Genomic DNA, 8400 nt, shown 5'->3' with positions numbered 1-8400 from the left:
CCTACTTTCAAAGCCTTTACTGTTATCCCACACTCAAACAGCATATCATGTCAAGAGACATGTGGTTTAGAACTCATGTTCACCCAGTGAGTTCTCATAACAAGGTGATTACAAGTCTAATAGGCAAGGAGCTGGGCTTTGTAAAGCAAATGGCTTTGCACTTGCAAAAAAATAAAACAAATGGCCTCTAATTAGCAATGTCAATACTGTTTCTGCTAGGCCACTGTGCAACAATGGAACAAAGAGAAAAGAAGTGTGGAAAGAAAAGGAAAGAACAACAAGCAGCAACAAGCTGCAACAAACTTAATGTGTGCTCTTTATGTAGCACAGGAACCACTTCAGATATTATGGGGGCTCTGAGTAGTTTCAGAATCCTGTAGGCACATGCATGGTAGAAACATGTTGAAGTATTTCATAGTGGTGCAGTCCACAAACTGGTTAGAAACATAATGACTCCACTGAGTTTTGGAGTCCTGGAACAGAGTTGCTGTTTCAGTTGCTTCAAAAGGAACAACTTTATCAAAGCTGCTCAAGAACTGAACAAAAACACAAGCAAATGAAGGCAATAAGGGGATTTGCTTCAGATCTTCACTGCTGCTCCAAAGCAACAGACTACTGTACAGAAAGCCTATGCTTAATACACTCTGACTCCCATACAATAGGAACTCAGACATCTGGCTAACCATGTGGACTGCATGTGGACTTGACACTTCATGGAATCATAGAATCATTAAAGTTGGAAAAGACCTCTAAGATCATCAAGTCCAACCGTCGACCCAACACCACCATGCCCACTAAACCATGTCCCTAAGCGTTGACACTTAGATGTCAACAGGCTAAAGCTGAATACCGGACAAGTTGATGTGAACATAATAATATGAATGTAGGCATCGTGTCACTTGGGATGCCTAGACTATCACAACTTATCTCATCTCCAACTTTTCCACCAGCAGGTCATGAATCTCCCATGAGTCCTTTGTTACATCTGCCACATTTAGGATTCTTGCAAACCCATATGTTTCTCAAGTGGCATCACTTCATAACTTAAGGCGATGGATCGTAAACAATAACATTAATTTCTGAAAATTCCATCTTCCAAACAGATATTAATTAATTTTTCTAAGTAGCTGAAAATAATAACCTTCTTACTGATATTTAATGACCTACTGATTAAAGGAGAAAACTTTTATGAAATGTAGGAATCCATATTTCAAAGTAACATAAAGGTCAAAGAAGCGTCAGAGAGGAATAAGAGAATAATTAAGGAAAAGCATTTTTTATATAAAGCTACAACTATAATTATAAGGTAAATATATTTTAAAATGTGTGTATATTTAAGAATATTAACTGTTACTTGGCTTCCATTATACACTTAACCAGACAGTGTGGGGATGGAAAGTTTAACAATGGACAGTATTGAATTTGATTTTGATGAGCAAGCAGTGTGCCCTTGAGGCGCGAGAAGGCACGAAGCTGAAGATAACAGAGAAGGACATGAGTTGCTGAGAAAGGAGAAAAAGTAACTAAAGGCTATGAAGGAATGTCGTGTGTGCAAGAAGAACGGACCAATCCGTTAGGGTATAGATGTGTGTGAACATAAGGCTTTAACCTATCTGCAAATTGCAGGTAGCGCGTGGACACTTCTGTTTACTATAAAAATCACTAACAAAGAGCAATAAAGGTCTTTGGTTGCTGCTTGCCAGAGTCCATGCCGTTAATCCCCACAAGACAGAGATAGAGAATTTTCAACTGCATAGTGCTTTAACTCAAACATTTTTTACTCAAGTAAGAGGAGGAAAATGTATAAATCAGTCACACTTGTTTGTTCATCATTGAAATAAAATTTAAAGAACATGACCATTTTGTGTTTCTAAACAATACCTGGTTTTCCCACCTGCTTTATTTCAAAGTAGTTTCATTGACTGATTGCAATGGTTTACAAAGAAGTATGTTGGCAAGTAGCTCTAGGTCTCTAGGTTTTCTTATCAGAAACACTACCTGGAATTTAATGCAACCTCTGTTTTGAGTGAAATTTTCCCTAGCAGTCTGTTTTAAGCCAGTAAGCTGTTTACTCCTCCAACCAGGTCATCCAACCTGGCCAAAAGCTAAATGCATCCATCATTAACAGCTTGAAATTGTGTTCCCATATTGTATATTGTTTAGAGGAAAACAATTGCTTCTTTTGTTCTTGTGTGAAGTGTTGATTCTCTATGTTAAGATGTCTTTATTCCACCTTAGGTGAAAAAAGTTTTTTACTGCCTTTATTTCAGAGGATGGAAGATGTATTCAGAATTAGGAAGCAACAGGCAGAAGTTAAAGCACAATTAAAGGAATGAAATGGCATTCTGGCAAACTGCATTCTAACTCTGTTTCTGCCACCTAATTCTAACATTTTCAAATGAGCCAGGAAAACCTTTATTTTCAAGGGAGCTAGTCCTTATTTATTCATACCCAGCTTGAGAATCTGAGGCTGCTAGGACCTGGAGACTAGAAGTACAGAAGTGCTGAGAACACACACTTGACTAAAGTCCACAAAGTTTGGATTCTGTATATTTGTATATTATTGAAATTGTATGAAATTTTGAGTCATCTAAAATAAATGCCACAGGGCATTTGAATTAGTGTATTCTTTACATTTTGATGTATAGGAATCATCTGCCCAAATTTAAATGCCTATATTATCCACAGTGTTTATGTCTACAGGGTCTGTAGTCATTACCTTAGGTTTTCTTTATAAGCACTTTAAGGATATAATTTGTCTTATAGCAATACAGGTGATTAAATTAGGTCAACTGAATCACATCCTGAAAGTATCTTTTCTGTCTATAAAGCAAGCCTGATGTGACTAACTCATATGTAGACACCTGGTCTGGTTACATCTATAGATAGGTGAGATAGATTGTCTCTGATGGACAGCTTTCAAGTCTGGATAATGTCACTCCAGATTTCGTAATGGAATAATGAAGTTCAATTAGGCACATTATGGTTAGTGCAATAAGAAAAGTCAATGACTTAATGAATAAATTTTTCTTCAGAGCAACAATATATGAAGTTTGTATAAATGCAATGAAATTATTATCCAGGATCCCACAATCCTAGACTGAGGAATTATTCTTTGGTTTTATGCCCTATCTTTTCCTATTATCTTTAATCCACAGTCAGGTTTAAGTGAAAATTTAAGTAGTTGCTCATAAAGTAAAGTAAGTGTCATCAATCAATTTACTGTATGACACTGCATGACTGGATGAGTTCACGTAATCCCACGCTACTCGCTTATGGGCTTGAGATGTGACCTGAGGTCTTCTGCAATCTTCCTTCTGCCTGTCTGAATTCTCTCTTTACACAGCCTTTTATAGGGAATATAATCTTAAGATCTCTGATTGGAGTTTGCTGAGACAACAGTCCATTTTTCAATAATTACCTCTAGAAAATAGCAAGATGTACAATGTTTTGTTTCAATGAACAACAAAAAAAATAGCAAATACTGTTCAGTCCTATTTTAACACCAGTATTACGTTTTACATATCTATTAATGGATAGGTAGTTTTCATTCATGAAACTGCTACAGTGTAACATAGCTCATCAACATAATTGTTGATGAGCAAACAGAACTCAGAAACAGGTATTTTTGCCCTTTAAGTATTGATACATTTATTATTTTTTTGTTTTGTTCTATCTTACATATTCAGTGGAACAATAAGCTTTAGATCCATTATAGTGAAACACAAAAAAAGGTATGTGATGTAACAGTACATTCTATTAGTTTCAAGAAAATGTGTATCAAAAGATATACACTGTATTACTTGTCTGCACAGTCCTGAATTACTATAAAATGTAGGGGCTTCTTACACTTATCTCACTTATAGGCTTAAGAATTTATCCAAAATATATACAACATGAGTGGACAAACCTTTTGATCTGCATATTAAAATCTTCTAATGGTTGAGAGAAACATCTTATTCCAAATTCCTTGATAAAACTCTACACTGCCCAGTTAGTATTTATCGTAACTTACTCTTGGGTAAAACAGTAGTTCTGAAAGGCTGTGTCTTCTCAAAACAAGTTTCTTCAACCTCTAGAGAGCAAAACCAAAGTACGTACCATCAGAAAATGTATCAAATTAATGGCTTGTGAAATTCATGTACATCATAGTCTTAGGTTTGAACCCTATTTAAAATGATGTGAAAACTTTAGGCAGTAGATGCACAATGCTTATATATAACATATGTCTGTATATATAAATCCTTTCTAAATATCATTAAAATTGATAATGCAAAAGACATTGGAGGGAAGGGAGACAAAAACAAAACAAAAAATGTTAAAACTTTGTTAATGAACTTTTACTAGTGAAGAGAAACCTTTATAGCTTTTTGTTTTAAAGATATTCAGAGTTTAAAGCTTGCACAATATTGTAAAATTACTCATATTGTCTCTTGAGCGCAATGATGTCCGGCACAGTTACATTTATTAGGTTCTTTAATCACTCTGTTTGTAACTCATGGATGGTTTGTCACATTGCCTTTAGGTCTTGATTAACACCTCTGCTGTAGGTAAAGCTGTCAACAAGAAAATGAGTAGAAGATTTGTCCTATCTGTCACCTAGCAATCAAGAGCATGAATCACAAGGAAGGAATAAAATTACAGATATAAAAAAGTAAATGGAAGGACAAATGCTAAAATGTACCAAAGCAAAAAACTTGACAAGATATCTTTCCACTGAATAATGCATGTCTGGCATTTCTATTTTCATTTGAAGAAACATAATATAGAACAAAATACAATCCCTTGTCAGCCAGAAGTAAAATTTTAAGGAAAGTGAAAGAAAGGCCTGAATACTTGGCTGAACATGTTTACTAGATTATTTCTGATTTGAGTGGGATGAAACATGAAGTTTCCAATTGAGTAGAATTTTAATATTTTGAGAATTCTAATTCTTAATCACTAACATGGAAGTAATATTCCATAGTTCGGCAAATAATAAAAAAAAGAACCAAACCCAAAATGAAAACATCCAAAAAATGTTTGTTTAGAAAACTAGAAACAACATGACTAAAACATAAAAATTTACCATTTGAAGACCAGAGGTTTGATTTTTTTACAGGACCATTTTTTTCCCAAGGTACTGCTTCCACTACATTCATTCTAGCTGATCCTAAGATTCTTTGGTGTTTTGATATAACATTCAGTGTTTTCTCTATCAGCAATTGCAAATAAGTCTGCTGGAATCCTGCATCCAGAATTTGTTGTTACTATTTCATTATATTTTATATGTCCTATGCTACATTCAGTTAGGAAATAAATGTGGTTTGCAAAGATTATACTGAATTAAACTTCAGACCAACAGCAACATATAAGTGCCTGTTCTAACAATAGAACCTAGAATACAGAGGTATGCAAATATTGGACAACTTTGTAACAATAAAGCTAGTATTAGACACTCTTTTGAGCCATACAATTTTAAACTCCTGTCTGTTTGGCACATGTCATTTTAATTTATCTCAAAACATAGTTTAAAAAAAGTATTTTACTAAGAGTATTTCAGTAATTTGGAATGCTAACTAATACCCTGTCTATCTACAAGATGTATGGAAGGAAAATTCATTCTTCTGTTGCTTTTTAGTGATGTATTTTTTATTATGCTAATACAAAACAGTGTGATTAATGCACTAACAATTGTCATATACTTCTAGTTAGCAATGCTATCTTAAACTTAAAAAAGAACGGGGGAAAAAAAAAAGGAAGACCCTTGCAATAATAACAATGCATAAATGCCAAAGTTCTTTAAGGTTATTTTGCAGAACTGTTTGCTTTGTAAATATATTTCACCTACAGTATCATCATTTCAGCATTGTATACATTTATCCTTCAGCAATTCTACGACATTAATAAACCATGAGTGCATAAACATGTTAGAGACATCTTTCAACAACTACAGTAATTTAAAAGTAAATACATTCAGGTGGAATCTTTCCAAAGTACACTCAATTGACTTTATTCTTTGCAACATGTCAGCTTGTCAGTAAAGTGCAATTTGACACAAGAAGTACAAAAATAGAGAGTAACAGTAGAAAGAAAGGTAATATTGTCCAAGATGAATGTAAACAGAGGGGTCCTCTTACTGTTGAAGCATAAAGTACATAATGTGGGTAAGCTGTGTTGCCCTCCTATACAATATGCTATTCTATATATTCTAGTAATTGTTAATCACTATTGATAATATTGTAGCATTTTACAGATAGAAATGTCATAACTATACATTCCATTGTCCCTTCTGTATAGATAATTTCTTCAGTGACTACTCTCAGTTGTCTTACAACATCTTGTTTTAAAGGTGAGGGAACAACTATAGGAGAAGACAGCTTACCTTAAACAGGTTGATTACACAAATGGCAAAATCTAGCACCCTACTTAGTGAAATTACTGTGACTGTGTACAAAAGAAATTATACTGATAGTATGAAGGGTGTAACGGGAGAAAGCAGTGTGTGGCTTCTCTGAGTTATTGCATTTGCCAGACGCTTTCTATCCATATTTGTAAGATGAGACACATTGGGCAGCTCAGATATCTTTAGAGTACCGTACAATGTATCATTACATTGGGTGCATATCTCCAATTTGAGATGTTTGAATGTGACCACCTAAGGATGTAGACTCCTTCTAAGTTCTGTGAATACAGGGTGGGAGAAATGAGGAGTCACTGCCGCTTGATCTAGTCCTAGATACCTTAATACAATATTTAAAAGTGATACGTCTGCTTCTTTGAATTTTAGCCTATCTACCAGCAAAAGGCAGTGAGTGTTCCAAGCTTTGCAGACTCGCTAGAGGCTGTTTGCATTGTCTAACCTCAGGCACTTAACGAAGGAGACAGCTTTGACTCGTCTCCCTATACTATTAAAGAAGGGGGAGGGGATTGTTCAGAAGGTGATTCAGAATATGAGCCTGAAAAGTATGCTTAAGTTAAAATGTTGTTCTGAGTCATATTCTGGAGGAAACTAGCTCTCTCCATTAAAAATGTGTAAAGGACATGTAAAGATGTGTAAAAGATGTGTAAAGGATATATAAAGACAGTAAGGACACTTCTATCATAAGTGTCTTAAGCAGACAGTTGAAGCTAGTTTGTGTAAACATCCTTTCAGGCTTCTGTGTTCTATTAGATGCCAAACCATAGATCAAACACTGTGAGAAGATACCAACTCTGGGAAGGCAGTTATGGGAAGACAAGAACAATAGTACATGGCAGAATCAATACTCGTTTTGCAAAGTCTTCTGTTTCCCAGTAGTAGGCTGTAACTTCACTTTGATACTTCAGAAGACACAATTACACCATCTTTGGAGCCGAGGATATATCATTGCTTCAAAGACTATAAATGAGGGAAACAAGATTTTGAAAACTGGAGCCTATATCAGCTCTCCAGAATACAAATGCAATGGCAGACCTATGAGGTGTGAGTTGTTGCCTTATTGAGGTCTGTGGTGGGAAAATCACAGGTGGTGGTTGTAAACTGAAATGAGAGATTCAAACTTTGTATAAGGAAAACCTTTTTTTGACCATGAGGACAGTAAAGTATTTGAAAACTTTGATCAAAGAGGCTGTACAATCTCTATCCTTAGAGGTTTTAAAGGCTGTTAAGGGATGTTGTAAGTGGACACTGCCTTGAGTAGCTCTACGCCCAGGAATGCACTGAGATACACCAAGCCCAGTGCACCTTGGCTCTCCCTTCTAGGCTGAGGGATGCAGTTGCCAATTTCCTGTTTGCAGGTTCAACCAGTAGCAAAGCTGAGCATGTGTTCAAGTCACCACACACACACACACACACACACACACACAGAGGACACCATCAGGGCCGGTTACACAGATGACCACAGAGAAGGCGCTACCTTCAACAGCACCCGCAGACAGAACTTAGATCAAACACAAGCCCAGACAGCCATGTCGCTCCTCCTCTTGGGCTGGCAGAAGCAGAAGGTCACTAGTGCCGCACACACACGACACTCTTCAGGTTCACAAGCACATGCACATTTGTGGATCCTTCAAGCACCAGCATGGCCCCTCTGTCAGCCCAGCACCCCTGCCCAGATCTCAGCCCCTCTTACCCACCCCACGGGTCCCTGACTTGCCAGCTGGTCCATCTGGGTGCTCACTGCAAATACACAGCACTCACACACTTGTTCCACAAGCACTCTGCATTTGCAAGTCCCTCTAGGTGTACCAACACTGACCCTCCAATCACCTGATAGTCTGGTCCATACCTAAGGCCTCCTTATCACCAGCTGGTCCAGCTTGAAGTTTTCCAGAGAATACACAGGCACACCCCCCACACACACGGTTTGAGGAAGGTACAGACACTTGCTCCCCCAGCAGCTGGCACCAGGTACACGGGCTGTGACCCACGGTCCTGCT

The sequence above is a fragment of the Pygoscelis adeliae genome, unplaced genomic scaffold, assembly GCF_000699105.1.
Source record: "Pygoscelis adeliae isolate BGI_AS28 unplaced genomic scaffold, ASM69910v1 Scaffold37, whole genome shotgun sequence".
Taxonomy (NCBI): domain Eukaryota; kingdom Metazoa; phylum Chordata; class Aves; order Sphenisciformes; family Spheniscidae; genus Pygoscelis; species Pygoscelis adeliae.
Note: the sequence above shows the minus strand (reverse complement) of the source record.